At 43.9% G+C, this 18,752-nt stretch overlaps 1 long non-coding RNA gene across 2 annotated transcripts in view; it reads left to right on the forward strand.

Moving 5' to 3' along the window:
• The window catches only part of LOC125184268 (uncharacterized), a 213,179-nt gene that overhangs the window by 94,165 nt on the left and 100,262 nt on the right, over positions 1 to 18,752 (forward strand). Inside the window, exons 8-9 of one of the 2 annotated variants that reach the window (XR_010825902.1) lie at positions 7,530 to 9,728; positions 16,941 to 17,155. This is a non-coding gene — a long non-coding RNA (uncharacterized lncRNA). Of the gene's footprint in view, positions 1 to 7,529; positions 9,729 to 9,762; positions 15,215 to 16,940; positions 17,156 to 18,752 lie in introns of those variants that run through there. The other variant, XR_010825908.1, reaches the window with a different exon arrangement.

Here is an 18,752-nt window from a genome sequence, read left to right on the forward strand (position 1 = left end):
GATGGGGAGTGAATATAGCAAAATTACTTCAAGCTAATTAGCCTAACATTTAGGCACTGTAAGGGTGTTGCATGTCATGACTTCACAGGTTCTTAGTCATAGGTTACTAGCATATTAACAGGATGGTAACTTTCTTCTTATGTTCCACTGTACTCCAGAGAGAAATTTTAAATTGGAAATATACCATGGAAAAAAGATTGAAAACTCCAGCTGACAGAAGCAACCCCTTCTGGAAATGGTTATCAGAAGCAATCCGAATGCAATGAGACATGCAAGATAAAGAGATACTGCTCAGTCTCTGCAGTCCTACAGAACCCTAACACTTACCTTGAAACTTTCAGTGAGGGCAGGGCAAAGTAGTCCCAGGGAGATTTTATAGGGTCTGGTATGCAGATGCTCTAGATTCTTCCTCTTTCTTCGGTCAAAGCATTTTTGGCCAACCTTCTTTGGCAAAGCATTGTTTGGCAAACTTACCTAAAGACATAATTGTCATTTGATTTGACCAGATATAATTAGAAATTTTTTATATCTTACCAACTATGTGGCTATATCTACTATAAATAATTTGACAAGAGAATTAAGGAGAGAATCTTGACCAGTTAAGGCACTTGGGGAACTTGGATACAGGACTTATGGATTCTGATGACATATTTCCTGGTGACAATCTGATCCATCCAAGACATTGTTTGGTATATAGTGCTGCAACAATTCAAACTATACAATGCAGGTAATAGCATTTATCTTCTCCCTATGATGCTATGAGGTTTATAAAGAAGTACTTGAAAAACAACAGGTAACTATGCCAAAAACTAAAACTCATAAAACTCATCACTACTGAAATGAGGTATTTTTCCTGAAAACAGGAAACCAAAAACTTACCAGAGCTCAGATTACTATGTGGACACTATATCAACTCTTGAAATACAGCTTGTGTAGAGCTTTTGAGATGATTTCCAAGGTCTGAACATGGAAACAGATGCAGATGGATATATAAAGATGTTGTATCTCTCTGAAAAGTGAGATATCTAAAGACGTTCTATATGTCCCTAATAATGAAAAAGGAGTTGAGAATTGTAGCATCTATTATATAACACGAGAACAGAAGATCAGAAGGTGTCTTCTAATTTTAACAGCTAAAAATCACAACATCCCTAAATGAACGTAAAAGTAAAAAGTGTATTCTACTGAACAAAGAAAGGCGAAATTCGTGATTTATAGGGTTCAGCCACAAGAAATATGTAACAGCTGTTACTTGAGCTGTTTTGAATTGTCTCAGGCCTAAACATGTTCTTCTCCTGGTCACTGGCATTTTGGTTATTAAAAGAGGTCAGTGGAAAACACAGGGACAAAGTTAGAAAAGTGATGCATAGAATCTGATGTAATATCTAGAACCAGGCACTGCCCTGTGCATGATGAGCTTATTCCAAGGAGACTCTTGCACTGCAGCACCTGTTTTTTTGATGCCTGGAGCCCAAACCCAGAACTCATCCAGCACAGGGAGGACGATTGTAACACCCTGTCCAGGATGATCTCAGAGCAAGCTGGTGTGAAATGGTGTGCACAGGGGTACATCTGAAGTCTTGTCTCTTTAGGGACTGGACATTGAGGGTGACTGGCAGAGGCACCTGCCTCTGGCAGGACCAAGTGCAAATTTTCTTCCCAGATTGGGACCAGCAGGGATTGCTCTGAGGGACTTCTACAGTGGAGACACTGGGGCACGGGTTTGCCACACAGTGCCCAACAACACATTGGTTATAGGTCCTAGCCGTGGAGGGGACAGGAGGGCCTTGGCAGCTCAGAGCACAGTGTTCAGAACACCATGCACAAAGAGCAAGGCTTGGGAGGAGCAGAGATGGCTGAGGGCTCCCCCAGGATGGGAGACCTAGGGATTTCCTTCCCTTAGGTTGAGGTGGGAGCTCCACTCTTCCATTTCCAGGGAAGCTGTAGCATCTGCACTGTCAAGGCAGCATCCCTCAGCAGCAGCAGGTGAGGTACTGGTAGCTGCTGTTGCTTTCCTGTGAGGCCCTGCTCTCAGCAGTAGGTAGCAAGCCTGTTTTTTGCAGCATTGTCAGACTGGGACAAAGTGCCCATCCTCAGGATGTGCCTGTGTCTCCAGGATCTATTTGAGAGCAGCTGAGTGTCTTAGGCTAGATGCCTGATTCTGAGGACAGAAAATGTTGAATTTCCAGTTGCCAATGACAAATCCAGTCTCTTCAGTAGGGCTCTTCTGTGTTTTTCCTGTTGGATTGCCCAAGTTGTGGACCCAGCTGGCAGGAGTGAGGCACATAGTCAGGCAGCTGTAGGTGTGAAGTCAGCCAAGGGAGGGCCTGGTTTGAAGAGGAAGCAGCTAGCAAATGTACGCGTCTTCAGTTGTTGATAGACACTCAGCAGTGATTTGCACATTGAATTTAGTGTCCCTACATCCCTATAAGGCAGATTTAGAAACCCAAAGCATTTTATGAAAGTGCTCCTAGTTGCAAGCAATGGTAATATCTCTTATGTGAGACATACCCTAAAATGGAAAGAGATGAATTGTTCCTTACTTGTCCATCTCCACAATACCGCTCCCATTGTATGGACAACACAGTCGGTCAGCAAAAGGAGTTTTTGGAACAGCTGTCAATAGGGCTTTGAAGTACAAAAGACAGTGTAAGATAACTAGCACTAGAACCTCTACAGGGCTAAAAGGAAGGACCATGCAAGGAACACGGTCTACTTGGGTAAACAAGATAGCCCACACAGAGAATGTACAGACATGTTTAAAAATCCAGGCTTTCAGACTGGAAGTGCTAAGGCTGTTTGGCTCTTTCTCCTGGAGCTCAGTGTAAGCAGACCTAAAACCTTCAGTATGCTCCTGGAGAGATAGATTGTTACTCTAAGTGCTACAACCTGGACCATTTAATGCCATTATTAACACATCCTGCCTCAGTTTGCAGAAGAATTTCAGAAAGGCTTGCCTTAAATTAAGGTAGTGTATCAGCATTCCCAAACAGATAAGAATTTGCAGGCATGCAGCTTGGTTCCTAAATTTCTTGAAAAGAAGAACTAGGGCTTCTTCTTCATCAGAAAGGTTAATCTTCTTCTGTGTGAAGTATGGCTAAGAGGACTTCACTAAGAATTTTTTACTAAAATAGAATGAAGAGATCAGGATTGTCCATGTTTTACCTAAATGGGAGATAGAAGAAGCAAAAGAAGTATAATTAAAAATGGATATCTGCATGCCAGAGGAGGACATCTCAGCTGAAATGAGTTTTCTTATGTAATTTCTTGCACTAAAATATCTAGTAAGTATTTACTGGGGAATAAAGGAGGCATGTAGAAGGATCCTTCTCAGTCAGGAACGTGTCAGCAGGAAGGTCTTGAGCAGTGTTAGAATAACCATTGTACAAATGTGAATTTCCAGGGATGGTAGTTGTTTGTGAGCAGAGATCTCATGGATTACAGTTGCTATTTTGCACAGTGTATGAATTTCACATCATGTGCACCTAAATTTCCAACTAGTAATTTGCAACCAAAAAAATCCATTTGATTAGCAGTTTAAGCTTATGGTGAGATCTAGAAGTTGTACATACACTGAGTTGGATGGCTATAACTTCACCACAAAACTAAGAACTAACCAGCTACAGGGTGGCATAAAAGCATAACATCTGCTTGAATTATTTAGTATGAACACATATAAGCAAATTGTTTAGCCCTTTCATCTGTTTTCACATTTTTTTAATAGAAATATTGTTTTCCTGACAACCCCATCAAAAAAAAAAAAAAAAAGTGAATATTTCATGTTCATTCTTCTTGCTCTAGGACTACAGGTTGTGAACTACACTGTCCCAGGCAAGCCAGGTCTATAATCATCTCATTAAAAGACAAAGGAACCTTGCATACATGAGAGCACTGGAAAATATGCATGAGAGCTGGGCTGGTTTAGATGTGTGCATCCAGTTAATGGGTTACTTTTATCAGCAGATTTGTAGAGTGAAGTGTTTATGACCTTCCATAGACCCTACAAAAGCAAAAGTCTTTGGAATCAATTGCATAAAATGCAATTTTATTTTTTTTAGAATGCATAAAATTATGTATTATTGCTGAAATAGGAAAAAGGTATTGTAAAATGGGAGCTTTACTTTCAAATGAGCTCTTTTTACTGTTCTCTAGTACTACTGGAATTACTAAGTGCATCTAAAGTAAGTTGATTAATACAGTGCAGTTACAGTAATACAGTGGAATGGAAGCTTTGCTTTATAACTGAGAGTTTAAAATATCATGACAAAAAGTTGGTACAGAATCACATTTAGTGAAATTCCTGAAAGTTAGCAAAATTAATCATATGCTTGTATACTTCTGTGTTTGTTTGTTTGTTTTTCCAAAAAAAAATTAATAACAACAATTCTTCAAAAATATACCTACCTTTAAGCTGTCCTTAACAACCACACTTATTGCACATACCCAGTTTTTGGTTTGTTGGGTTGTGCTATTAAGGAGATAGATAGATAATTTATTGGGCCCATCTAGAATACAGGTGTTAAAAGGATTGAACAATCAACTTTTCAGTGCTTGGCATTAAACCACCCAGTGCAAATAAAATGAATGACAGTGTTAATTCCATAAGTCCTGCTTTAGTAAACGGTAATTAAAAATTTCTGCCATGTACAGAAAAATAATACATTTTCCAATTCTCATCTACCAAGAATTCCATGCTTTCCCACAAATAGTATTAAAAGACGTATATTTTAAGCAAGAAAAAAATGATTGATTGCAATGGCAGATGTGACAGAGTGTGTGACATTGATCACAAGATGGACATGAATTCCCAGTGCAGGTTTAGAAAGGAAAGACCTTTCCACTTGGATTAGATTTGAAGGTGTTGGAAAAGGAAAAGAAATCAGAAGAAAATATGGCTAAAAGAGACTAAGAGGAAAAATCTATAAGGTCATTGCTTCTATGCCAGTGAGAATGTCTGTATGATTAATATTTGTAACAATATACTTTAATGTTTCCTTCTAGAGAGTAATGATAATATTAATGAAAGTTTGCAGGCAGCCTATCTTTTCAAGACCCTGTTCCGTAGGACAAGAAACTCCTGCAAAAAGAATAGTAGTGTTTAATCATCTAGCCACTTATATCAGCATTTGCAAAATCCTTCTGAGCTGCACAGCATTTGCCTCTCAGTCTTTCAGAAATATTTACGGTAGCCTCATGAAGGGAAGGTATTTGAATGACAGTTCTTGGTAAAAGCAACTGCTGAAAGAAGCACCAATGCCTTAACACAAAAGAAAAAAGAAAAAAAAAAAAAAAGAAAGAAATAGATCCTGCCAGACACTAACTTTCTCCCAGTCTCATTCCTGCCTCTGCAGGAGTGGACTTTACCGCAGCTGGATGCAAAGCACAGAACAGTTCAAAAAGAGAAGAGGTGGAATTGGAGCAGCCCCTGGATACAGAATGTCCTGTACAGTAATGTGGCGTGGGCAAGGTAGTGTGGTGCTGACATTTCCCATGGAGGAAAAGAGACTCAGGGGTGCTGAAAATAGAACTGTCTTAAGGAAGAGATCAGGCAGCTGCCTCACTCTCTGCCAGCCCTTAAGATATGACTTCTACTCAATCAAGCTCTAAGGTTAGCAGAGAGAGAGAATACTTAGCAACATATCAGTTAAAGCGAAAATATGCACAGACACAGATTTTCAGCCTACAGCCAGGCAGAATCTCACAATGAATTTTGCTTTTATATTTGCCTTGTGAAAAGGAAACTTGACTTTATTATATTCCAGTGGAACGAAATTTCACTGTCTGGTAGTGTGATGCTGTTTTCAATGCTATCAACTAGCTTCAATAAGATCATCAGTAGAAGAAATCCCATGGTCCCTGTTCATGTGTCAGTCTCCTGCACAAAATAAACCCAGGAAAAGAGTGATCATAAGCCCCACATCGTTATATAGGACCCTTCTATTCTACTTTACAACTTGAAAGAAGTGATTGAATAGGAACACTGCTGATATCTTACATTCAGCTGGGAAGATCTTTGCATCTTCTCCAGGTTAAAACTTATTATAAACAGGTTGTTCTGTGGCAGCCAGTGAATTCCTGTACAGTAGAGAATAAATTGTCAGGTTGCATTTCTTATTTCATAACAGTGCAGCAGTGAAATTCTGTGCAAATAATACCTTCTATATCATCATCTAATTCCTTTGGTGGTCTCATTAGCTTCCTCTTTTTCACTAGGTTTCCCAGTACAGGCCCAAGAATTTCTGAGATGCCTTGTGGAGATTTGTTTTATGCACTGTTCAATGGGCAGTAGATTAGGAAGTCCTAGTTTACAGATTCATCTCAGTCATAAAGGGATGTCCAGAAGTTAGAAACTTCTAAATTTAAGTATCATTGTTCCTTGTACTAAAAAATTGTGACTCCTGAGTTCTGTCATGCAACTTTTCCTGAAGACTGGATGCTACGGCACTTATTCCTTGCTGACTGCAGTTTTCATTCATGACAATAAAGCATAGCAGATTCCAATATAAACTGGTTGTACTTCGATGATGAACATGGATCTAGCCTTCCAAGATTTTACTCTTTATACAGCAGCATGGCATTGGAAAGAGGCAGGTAGAATGAGATTCAGGGGGGGTAACAAGATGCATTGCAGAGTTAAATTAGGTATAGACAACTACATTCCTACTACCATCTGACGAAGATAAAAAGCATGTTAGCCTTCATTACTCCAAGTAACCTGCTCATTTCCCTGTCAGCATGTAGCCTATAATTCTCACAGGACACAGCTAACAACCCCTGCTTTTGAGCCCTGAGAGGTTGTAGAAAGCTCAGAGCTGCTCAGCTTCTGCTAGGTAGGAAACCTTCTCTTGTGGGTCAATTGTCCTGGGCCTGAAGAACAGGCTCAGGTGCTTACTCAGGGAGCAGTGCCCCTCCTGTGCTTGGGGACAGGTCACTTCAGCTACTCCTCACCCAGTAATCAGGGAGCTTGATGTCCTGACCATGAATTGTGAGGGTCTCAGGGCCACAGGAGGGACCAAGAATGCCTGTGTTGATGTGCTGCTCCTGTGACAGACCATGGCCCTGCATGAACTGAGAACTGGTGCAGCTGGGAGAGGCACAGTGCCTATGTGCCTGTCCCACCCTGAGCATGGGCAAGGGAAGGGCTGGCACACAACGCTGTGAGTGCTGTGTGAAGGAAATCCCATCAATGAAAGGTTGTGGTCAGGGGAGTGAGGGGGAGAGGAATAATAATTGAAGAAACTGAGATGGGGGAAGGCAGGACAAAGGATGTGGAGAGACAAAGAAGAAATGAGTGAGAAACCTATAGGGAAGGACAGGCACTGGAGAGAGAGGATGCAATATGAGTGTGTTATATCCTAGAAGGTGAGGCAGCAAAAATTTTGGGAATGGAAAGGGCTTGAGCTAATCCCAGCTGTAGCACCTGTAGAAATCCAAGAGGGAAATTGGTTACAGCACCATTAATTTCAGAATGTAGTGGAGTGTTCTTTGATTGCTCAGTAACATTTTTCTCTTTAACATTTCTCATTCAGAACCAACAAGCAAAAATATTGAGAAGAGCTGTGTCCTTTGGAGAAGACAATTGCGATGAAATCCTGTCCCTTTTCATGCTGATTTGTAAGAGTACTGCAGTCACACACTTCACAGAATCACAGAATTACAGAGAATCACAGAATGTTAGGGATTGGAAGGGACCTTGAAAGATCATCTAGTCCAATCCCCCTGCCGGAGCAGGAACACCTAAATCATGTAACACAGGAATGCGTCCAGGCGGGTTTTGCATATCTCCAGCGAAGGAGACTCCACAACCCCCCTGGGCAGCCTGTTCCAGTGTTCTGTCACCCTCACCGTAAAAAAAATTTTGTCTCATATTTAAGCGGAACTTCATATGTTCCAGCTTGCACCCACTGCCCCTTGTCCTATCATTGGATGTCACCGAGAACAGCCTGGCTCCATCCTCCTGACACTTGCCCTTTACATATTTATAAACATTAATAAGGTCACTCCTCAGTCTCCTCTTCTCCAAGCTAGAGACCCAGCTCCCTCAGCCTTTCCTCGTAAGGGAGATGCTCCACTCCCTTAATCATCCTTGAGGCTCTGGACTCTCTCAAACAGTTCCCTGCCTTTCTTGTACTGAGGGGCCCAGAAAACTGGACACTATATTCCAGATATCACCAGGGCAGAGTAGAAGGGGAGGAGAACCTCTCTCGACCTACTAACCACAGCCCTTCTAATACACCCCAGGATGCCACTGGCCTTTTTGGCCAGAAGGGCACAGTGCTGGCTCACGGTCATCCGGCTGTCCACCAGGACCCCCAGGTCCCTCTCCCCTTCACTGCTTTCCAGCAGGGCAGTCCCCAACTTACACTGGTGTCTGGGGTTGTTCTTGCCCAGATGCAGGACTCTACACTTGCCCTCATTATATTTCATTAAATTTCTTTCCGCCCAATTCTCCTACCTGTCAAGGTCCTGCTGGATGGCAGCACAGCCTTCTGGCGTGTCAGCCACTCCTCCCAGTTTAGTGTCATCAGCAAACTTGCTGATGGCACACTCCATTCCCTCATTCAAGTCATCGATGAATATATTAAACAACACTGGTCCCAGTATCAGCCCCTGAGGGACTCCACCAGATACAAGACTCCAACTTGACTCCGTCCCATTAACCACAACCCTCTGGCTTCTTCCCTACAGCCAGTTTACAGTCCACCTCACTACCCAGTCACTCAGACCACACTTTCACAGTTTAGCTGTGAGGATGCTGTGGAAGATGGTGTCAAAGGCTTTACTGAAATCAAGATACACCACGTCCACTGCCTTTCCATCATCTATCCACCCAGATACATCCTCATAAAAGGCTATCAGGTTGGTCAAGCACGACTTCCCCTTGCTGAAGCCATGTTGACTGCCCCTAATGACCCTTTTATCCTTGATATGACTAGAAACGACACCAAGGATAAGTTGTTCCATCACCTTACTAGGGATGGAGGTGAGGCTGACCATCTACAGTTACCCAGGACCTCTTTCTTGCCCTTTCTGAAGACTGGAGTGACATTTGCTTTCCTCCAGTACTCAGGCACCTCTCCCAATGCCTGTGACTCACCAAAGATGATGGAGAGTGGCCTAGCAATGACTTCTGCCAGCTCCCTCAGCACCCGCAGATGCATCCCATCAGGATCCATGGACTTCTGGATGTCTAGCTTGCTTAATCGGTCCTTAACCCAGCCCTCACCAACCAAGGCAAACTCCTCCTTTATTCCAACTTTGCCTGGGGCCTTAGGGGTGTGGGGCTCCTCAGGAGAGCCTCTGGCATTATAGACAGAGACAAAGAAGGCATTCAGTAACTCCACCTTCTCTTTATCTTCTGTCACCAGGGCACCCACCTCAATTCATTAGTGGGCCTATATTGCCTCTAGTGTTAGTTTTATCTGCAATGTATTTGAAGAAGCCCTTTCTGTTGTCCCTGACCCCTCTTGCAAGGTTTAATTCTAGGGAGGCCTTAGCTTTCCTATTTGCCTCCCTACATTCTCTGGCAACCGCTTTATATTCCTCCCAAGTGGCCAGCCTCTCCTTCCATGATCTGTAGACTCTCCTCTTCCACTTGAGTTTGCCCAGTAATTCCCTGTTTAACCATGCAGGTCTCCTGGCTCTCTTTCCTGACTTCCTACCTGTGTGCAGTGCATTCTGTATGAACAACATGAAGGAATGAAGTGCAGTCTGTGCAGTTACAAATGGTAAGAAGTTGTCTTGGCAGCTGATTACACTGATAAGAGAAAAAGATTGATTACACTGATTCAGAGAAAAGAGATATCATAGAACCATAGAATGGCGTGGGTTGAAAAGGACCTTAAAGATCATCTAGTTTCAACCCCCCTGCTCTGGGCAAGGTTGCCAACCACTAGAGCAGGCTGCCCAGAGCCGCATCCAGCCTGGCCTTCAATGCTTCCAGGGATGGGGCATCCACAGCCTCCCTGGGCAACCTGTTCCAGTGCCTCACCACCCTCTGAGTGAAAAACTTTCTCCTAATTCCTAACCTAAATCTCCCCTGTCTTAGTTTAAAACCATTCCCCCTTGTCCTATCACTATCAACACATGTAAACAGGCGTTCCCCCTCCTGTTTATATGCCCCCTTCAAGTACTGGAAGGCTGCAATGAGGTCTCCTCAGAGCCTTCTCCAAGCTAAACAAGCCCAGTTCCCTCAACCTTTCCTCATAGGAGAGGTGCTCCAACCCTCTGATCACCTTAGTGACCCGTTCCAAGAGCTCTACATCCTTCTTGTGCTGGGGACCCCAGGCCTGCACACAGTATTCCAGGTGGAGTCTAACAAGAGCAGAGCAGAGTGGGACAATCACCTCCCTCTCCCTGCTGGCCGCCCCTGTTTTAATGCAGCCCAGCCAAAATGCAACACCTTGCACTTGGCCTTGTTGAACCTCATTAGGTTTTCATCGGCCCACTTCTCCAGTCTGTCCAGGTCCCTCTGGATGGCATCCCTTCCCTCGATTGTATCGACTGCACAACTCAGCTTGGTGTCATCTGCAAACTTGCTGAGGGTACTCAATTCCATTGTCTATGTCACTGATAAAGATGTTGAAGAGCACCGGTCCCAAGATCGACCCCTGAGGGACACCACTTGTGATTGGCCTCCACCCAGACATAGAACGGTTGACCACAACCGTTTGGCTGCAATCAGCCAACCAATTCTTTATCCATCTAACAGTCCATCCTTCAAATCCATACCTCTCCAATTTAGAGAGAAGAATGTGGTGAGGGACCATATCAAAGGCTTTGCTCAAGTCCAGGTAGATGATATGCATCACCCTTTCTTTGTCCAGCGATGCCATTACTCCATCATAGAAGGCCACCAGATTGATTAGGCAAGATCTGCCTCTGGTGAAGCCATGCTAGCTGTCTCGGATGACCTCTTTATCTCATACGTGCCTTAAGATGTCTTCCAGGAGGATCTGCTCCATGATCTTGCCAGGCACAGAGGTGAGGCTCACTGGTCTGTAGTTCCCCGGGTCTTCCTTTCTCCCTTTCTTAAAAATGGGAGTAATGTTTCCCCTTTTCCAGTCACTGGGGACTTCACCTGACAGACATGATTTTTCAAATATGATGGAGAGCGGCTCGGCAACCACATCAGCCATCTCTCTCCGCACCCTGGGATGTATACCATCTGGCCCCATGTACTTATACACATCCAATTTCATTAGGCAGTCCCAGACTTGTTCCACTGTCACAGTGGGACAGAATCTGCTCCTCTCACCCTCTCCTCGAGGTTCAGGGTCCTCACAGACATAGGAAACTTGACCATCAGTGAAGACTGAGGCAAAGCACTTATTGAGTACCTCAGCTTTTTCCATGTCTGAGGAAGCCAGTTCTCCCGTCTCATTTATCAGAGGGGAACACTCTCCTTGGCCTGTCTCCTCCTACCTATGTATCTGTAGAACCCCTTCTTGTTATTCTTCACATCCCCTGCCAAGTTCAGCTCCATCTGTGTTTTGGCTTTCCTGATCCATCTCTACACATCCAGACGACACCCCTGTATTCCTCCCAGGCTACAAAACCCTGCTTCCACTTCCTGTACATTTCTCTCTTTTCCCTCACTTTAAGCTGCAGGTCCTTGCTCAGCCATGCCAGTCTCCCGCCTCCTCTGCTCAATTTCTTCTTCTGGGGGATGGAAAGCTCTTGTGCTCTCAGAAGGGTGTCCTTAAAGAGCTGCCTGCTCTGTTTCATTCCTATGCCCTTAAGGACAGTTTTCCAGAGGATCCCAGGCAGTAATTCCTTGAGCAGATGGAATTTTGCTCTCCTGAAGTTCAGGGTTCTGACTCTGCTTTTTGCCAGACCTATATTCCTTAAGATCACAAACTTCACCAGGGTATGGTCACTACAGCCCAGGCAGCCTCCAGTCTTAACCTCTCTAATGTTTTCTTCCGCATTGGTGAGTGCCAGGTCTAGTAAGGCTTCACCTCGGGTCGGTCCGTCTATTACCTGGACCAGGAAGTTATCCTCAACAGACTCCAGGAATCTCCTGGATTGTCTGGAACCCACCGTGCTGCTACCCCAGCAGATATCCAGGTGGTTGAGATGCCCCATCAGGACAAGAGCTTGTGAGCACAACAGTTCTTGCAGCTGAAGCAAGAAGGCGTCATCAACAGACTCCCCCGATCAGGTGGCCTGTAGCAGACCCCAACCACTAGATGTCCTTTACTGAACCGATCCTTGATTTTCACCCACAAGCTCTCAACCTGGTCATGGCTATTTCTCAGGCATAGCTCTTCACAATCTACCCACTTCCTAACATAGAGGGCAACTCCTCCTTACCTCCTTCCTCATCTATCCCTTCTGAACAGTCTGTAGCGAGCCATAGGAATCATCCCACCAGGTTTCAGTGATGGCAACTACATCATAGTTTCCTACTACCATGGTGGTCTCCAGCTTCTCCTGTTTGTTACCCATACTGTGTGCATTAGTGTAAATGCACCTCAGCAGGGCCACCTTTTGGGCGGGAGAAGCCCTAATACCCTCTTGACCATACTCAGGTGTTTCCACAGTAACCAAGCTCTCACCAGCCCTTGTGTCCTTCCTGCAAAATGTTACGTCATCCTCCTCCTTCACCAAGACATAAGACTGCAAGGTCTTGCTAGCACATTCCTCATCCACAAGAACTGGCATGTTACATTCATGCTCCTTTCTAGTAACCCTGGTTTCACTCCCACCCCCCTTCATACCTAGTTTAAAGCTCTCTCAATGAACCTTGCCAACTCCCATCCTAAAACCCTTTTCTGCTGGTGGAATAAGCTATTCCTGTCTGTTGTCAGCAGGCCTGGTCTCATGTAAATCAAGACAAGGTCAAAAAACCCAAACCCCCACTAGTGACACCAGGCTCAGAGCCAAGTATTAATCCACTGGCTCATCATTTCCAGTCCCTCATTATTTCCTATAACTGGAGGGATAGAGGAGAACATGACTTGTGTCCCGAATCATTGACCAGTCGTCCCAAGGCTCTGAAGTCCTTCTTCATAGTCCTTAGAGAAGTTCTTCCTATTTTATCACTGCCTACCTGAAACAACAGAAGAGGATAATAATCCAAGGGCCATACAAGCGAAGGAAGCGTTAACCTTTTTACATCTTTAACCTGGGACCCCAGGAGGCAGCAGATCTCCCTGTGTAGCAAGTCTGGTCTGCATATCAGGTCTTCTGCTCCCTTCAGCAGTGAGTCACCAATGACAATGACCCATCTTTTATTCTTTAGTGAGGAGGTTTTAATGCAGTGGGTAGTCTGATTAGACTTTGGTACCTCCAAGTAAGAAGAATCATCACCCTCACCAGTGTCCAGTTGTCCTCACAGAGCACTGTATGTGTTCTGCAGGGGCAGCTGGGGAGGCAGGGGAACCACTGGGCAGGTGCACCTGCTACACTTGTAACGCCAAGCAGGGACCTTTTGCCATTGCCTCCTGTCCCCCAACTCATCACCATCATTGTTAAGGGGAGGAAAGGAGATGGGGTTCACTGTAGCAGGAACTCTGACTGCTGGTCCCTTCCTGTTACCTGCTCACAAGGTGGTAGGGGGTGATGTGCTTCTTGCAGAGCCTCTGCTGGCTGCCTAAGCCTCAAGGCTGCTAGGGACTGGCTCCACCAATCTATCTCCCTCTCACACTCCCTAATGATCCTCAGCCTCTCCACCTCTTCCTTCAGGTCAGCCACTAGGCCGAGTAAATCATTCATCTGGTCGCATCTGACACAGGTGTTGTCTCTGTCGCCTTGTACTGCAAGGGTCAGGCTCTGGCATTCACTCCAGCCACAGACCTGTCCATTCACATGTTTGCGTGGGACCTCTCTCTGGGTCTCCACACTTTTCTTGGCAATAGCCTTCTGCTGGGGTACAGCCATGGCAAACCAGCAGGCTCACTAGTACTCTCTACGGTAGCTTCCTCACTAAAATTATAAGTTGTAAGAGGCAGAGTTCCCAAAGGAGGTAAGAGCAAGAAAAAGGGAGGTGAGAAAGGGAGGAGAGGATCCTCCGCTTGAACTGCCTGCACTAAGCACCAAGCCAGTCCTGTTTGTGGTGCTCCCTAGGGACTGCTTTTATAAAGTCAGGGGGGCGGCTGCCTCGGTGAGTGACTGCAAAATGGCGGTGACGCCCGATTTAAAAGGCTCGCTGCTGCTGCTGCTGGCTCTGCTCACGCCTCGTCAGCCTCTGTCGTGAGGGCTGCCGGGTCCTGACGGCTCCCTCGAGTGGCCTCGATGCTGGAAAAAAAGCCCTGCCCGCCTCAATCCCCCGCTCTGCTGCAGAAAGCGCCTGACCTGGAGCCGATCTTTTCCTCAAAGCCTAGTCTGTCTCTCTGTGAAATGACATTTTCCACTGGCTTTCTGCATAACATTTTCTCGTTTGAATGTTCCTCTGAGACTCCCTCCCCAAGAGGTTTAATACCAGAAGCTTTCTGCAGAGCACATGCAGCCCACAGTACTTCCCTACAGGGCTGTAACTATCTTCGTGGTCTTGTATTTACATCAACTGCATTATATCTGTACAGAGTGTGTATGGAAAGCAGTCATTCACCTTGCAAGGTTGAAAATTTCAAGTGCAAGTCAGTAAGAAACCATCTCCTTCTCACCCCACAAGTTTCAAAAAAAGGAGCTCCCACTGTCAGAACAATAGAACTTCCAGAAATTCCTTCTGAAGGTGCAACTGGATGCTTTCTGCACTGGGCTACTCAGACACAACTCTAAGGCTCCAAACTAGCTGCAAGTCTGGTGTTGGTATATCTATACCAAAGAACACCTCCCCTGCAGATGCTTACTGTACATGACAGCTGTCCCTAGGGATAAAATCCCATGGATGTGCCTGGGTGGGCAAGGAGGTGTCAGGTCCAGTAAGAAGACGGAACAGAAGAACTGAGACAGAGCATAATGAAGTTCCCCTTACTGCAGTTTGATTTATGCCTGGTTCCTGCTGACATGTGGTGGAAATCCTGAATCCCTTCAGCTTCCCACAGCAGACTTGAGTAGCAGATATGGGGGACCAATGCCAGAACAGTCCTGAATTCAGAACAGCACAAGGCACAGTTGGCAGCTCACAGATGAGCACAAACTCTTTCCTTCCCCACTTTTCCTGTTAGAGAAGGAGCTGAATCTGGACTTCCTGTGGTGTCACTGGACAGCTCATGCTCAGGTGTGCCTATTGCAGGAAACAGCTAGGTTTCCATAACAGAAGTACACAGTAAGTATAAAGGCCTGTGTCTAAGACCATTAAATTCAATTGAATAGTGCTCTAATATGTGCTAATGGAAAATAGTGCTGGAAGGTTTATGACTAACAGTTTTAACAGCTGATCTTTACTGATGTCTTTTTTTGTTAGGATGTTGCCTCTTTCCAAAAACTAACTGCAGTTCTTCAATAGATGTGGCAACATAAGTTTACGCCATTGCATTTGCATCTTTCTATCAAAATGGTATAATCAAAACAATAGCTTTTAAACTCTGCTGAGGTGTCAGAGTACCTCTGGCAGAACCTGTGTTAACCACAGAGAAGAAAGGATCTGGAAGAAAAACCTGACTTGGACAATGTATACAGATGGGACTCCTAGGTCTTTCACCAGCTGGAAGGAAGTCTTCCTAGCTTACATTTTTGAGACCTGAGTGTCTGCCTGCTTCCTGCTATTCTGAGCAGTCCGTTGTTCTCTAGTCTTGCTGCAGGCCCCATATTCAGATCTCTCTCTTCTCCCCATCATTCTGGAAGTTACTTCATCATGTTCTTATCCCGTTTAATTGCTGCCAGATAAGGTCCAGTCTTCTCTTCAGAACACCTCACCTGATCTGCACTGAAGTGTGCAGGACAGAGTTTTCCCATTTGTTCCTCAGTCACAGCCATTTAACAAAATACCACTCCATAGATTGCAGAGCTGAAGAGAACTAATAAAAACCTGTTGTTAATCTGAGCATATCAGGTTTTTCACAGGCATCCCCAGATTTCATCAGTTGTTTTTTCATCACTTGTTGTTTATTCCTTGTCATATTCTATGATTATTTTTAGAATCCAAAGTGGATGTCCTGAATTGTAGTTCTTTTAGGTAGGGATTTGTCACTTAATAGGTCTGTTTAACTTCCATTGAAGGAAAAAGGAGTCCTAGAATTCAGAATAAGACATTAAACACTTAGAATAAATATCAAGACAATGGTATTCATTCTTACACAGAGGGATGATCAGCTTCTATTATGAACAGAGATCCTGGAGTTAAATTTTACAAGTCCCTGTTACTTAGTCATGCTTCCTCTGAAGTTGGAGAGCACAGGGTTCTGCTTCTGGCTCTTGTCAAAATTCTGGTCATCCGTTCAGAAAATTAAGTGATTAAATTTAAGTGGATTCCCTCTACTGAGATGTTTCTGTGGGAAACTTCACAGCACAGAAAACTTTCTCCAAACTTTCCATACAATTTCTTTGTGCCCCAAACACTTTCAGATCTAAAGCCCCTCTTTGTAATTAAAGCCAAAACTCTCAAGGTTTGAAGGTTTTAAAGTATTCCCTTGGATCTGGTGATAGACATAGCTTTGTTTCAGTGGACTGAACCCAGCAAAAAAACTTAATGAGGTACTAGAGCTGGAAATCATGCCTATTTCTTCTGCTTGTTGCCAAAATATGTTGTTTAACAAATAGATTTAGGAAATGGACTTAACACCCACATAGTATATCTTGGGGATGAGAGTGATGGGATACGGTAAGTCTCCTGCTAAAGAAACTGTCAACATGCAACAAAATAGGTTGTCTCATAATGATGAAGTGCTCACAGAATGCAAAGCTAAAACACCCATGTTTCCTGTTAATAATAAAAGATGCTCAGTGTTTTTTTTACTGTTTGATGTTAGTTTTTACAGTAATCTTAAAGAAAATTCCTGATGGGATTTGCAGCTTGCAAATGCTGTTCTCAGCTATGCTGTTAATATTTATAGAACATGCCAAGAGGGACCTTTGTGCCTGTGGATCCTTAATGAACAGACTGACAACGAATGTGTAGCCTCATACCCCTGCGTAAAATAAGACCTCTCAGGAATGCTGGCATGAGACAAGGAGAAATGCCGGAACACTAATTCTCTGGTGCAAAGCTTCTCATCCCAACACTTCTGCTAAGATGTGGCTGGGCACTGGATCCTGGAGCCTGGAGATGGTAAGGACACTTTCCACATAAAAAGTTCTCTTTATTCTATTGAAAGGTGGGTGCTGTGTCAAATTAAATGGAATATGATGAAGGTTTTCTCTGTTCGTGACTTAGCTTATCTAGTCTGGGTAATTGTTTGTGGTTTATCTGGATAAGACGTCCTTCAGGGATTTTAACTATCATTCCAGATGAGCAGTGCTAGAAAGGATGAAGCAGGAAAGAAGCTGGAGAGATTTATAGAGAATACCCAGTGATGAGCCCAACAAATGAAAGGATAACTAATCTGGTCATGTGAAGAGCACCTTGGGCCAGGTATTTGTTTGCCTATGGCAAAGACAAAACACATCCTAGGGTTAAGTGAGCTAACCTTTGTATCTGTTGCTGTTGAGAACCTCTTTGTACCTCAGGTTAGATGGGAATGGGCTGAGATGGCTTTACTATCTTCTAATCCTGTTCCTTAGTTAAGAGACTAATTTCTGCAATGCTTGATACAGTTATTTGACCTCACAGCAGGGGAAAGGGAAGTGACTTCTATTTGAGAAGTTTCAACAGTAGACTTTAAAACCAGGAATCTCTTTACTCTCCTCTAATAACACCTAAGTAGCTGCCAACAGTGTAGAAGTAAAATAGTCTTACAAAGAAAAGGGAAGATAGAGGGCAAAATTAGATAGAGACAGGGAGGACATGGAACTTAATTTTGAAGAGGAACAGCTCTTGATTATGCATCAAATTTCTATGGTTACTTAAACTCCTCCTATCTCCACAGCAAATGTCAGTGAAAGATATCTGGGCAGTGGGTCCTGGCCGAGAAGGTGACATTCAGAATGCCCTTTCCATCAGATACCATAGCAGCCAAACAGCTCAAGTTACAGAGCAGGTGATTGGGGTGGACAGGCTCTGATGACAACGGAAGAGGAAGGAAAAGGCAAAAGAAGTTGGAGAATGGAATGAAAGGAGAAGAAATGAGGATAGCAATATAAACTAAAATTACCAGGCACTTGATTAACTGGTTTGTTTGTCCACTGAAAGTTCACCTGTAAGAGAAGCAGAGAGAGAGGTTACACTATGGAGTTTTGTTTAGATTTTTTACAACTAACATCTTGTTGCTGTAAGTGGATGTTATGATTATATCCAAAAAAATGACCTGCTTTCTTTATAAAAAATGAAAGGCTTTTGAACATAAAAACCATTAAATACAGCATTCATGACAGCAGAAATAGTATGCAGTATCGTTATCACATGAGATGTTTTCTACTGGTTATTCCCATATTCATTAATTACATTGAAAAAAAAAGAGGGTTCTCAAAACTTGTTTTCAATTTGGAGACTTATCCATAGCAAAATAGTTCTCACAGATGAAAGATTGTATTGGTGTTCATGTAAAATTAGCCTAATTGAATACTAACCTAATCAGCTAAAGTTGCAATGAACACTTCACTTGTTGACTGCTTTGCCAGGCAGCACAGGTGTATATCAGCTCCCTTCCAAATCAGTGTTTTCAGATCCATGGCAAGCCCCTCCAGTTGACCAGTATAATTTATGAGCAGGATGCCTTGTAGGGCCTCAGAGCAGAGCTATCCCATGACCTTGCACTGCTCTCTGCCTC

The sequence above is a fragment of the Anser cygnoides genome, chromosome 19 (assembly GCF_040182565.1).
Source record: "Anser cygnoides isolate HZ-2024a breed goose chromosome 19, Taihu_goose_T2T_genome, whole genome shotgun sequence".
Taxonomy (NCBI): domain Eukaryota; kingdom Metazoa; phylum Chordata; class Aves; order Anseriformes; family Anatidae; genus Anser; species Anser cygnoides.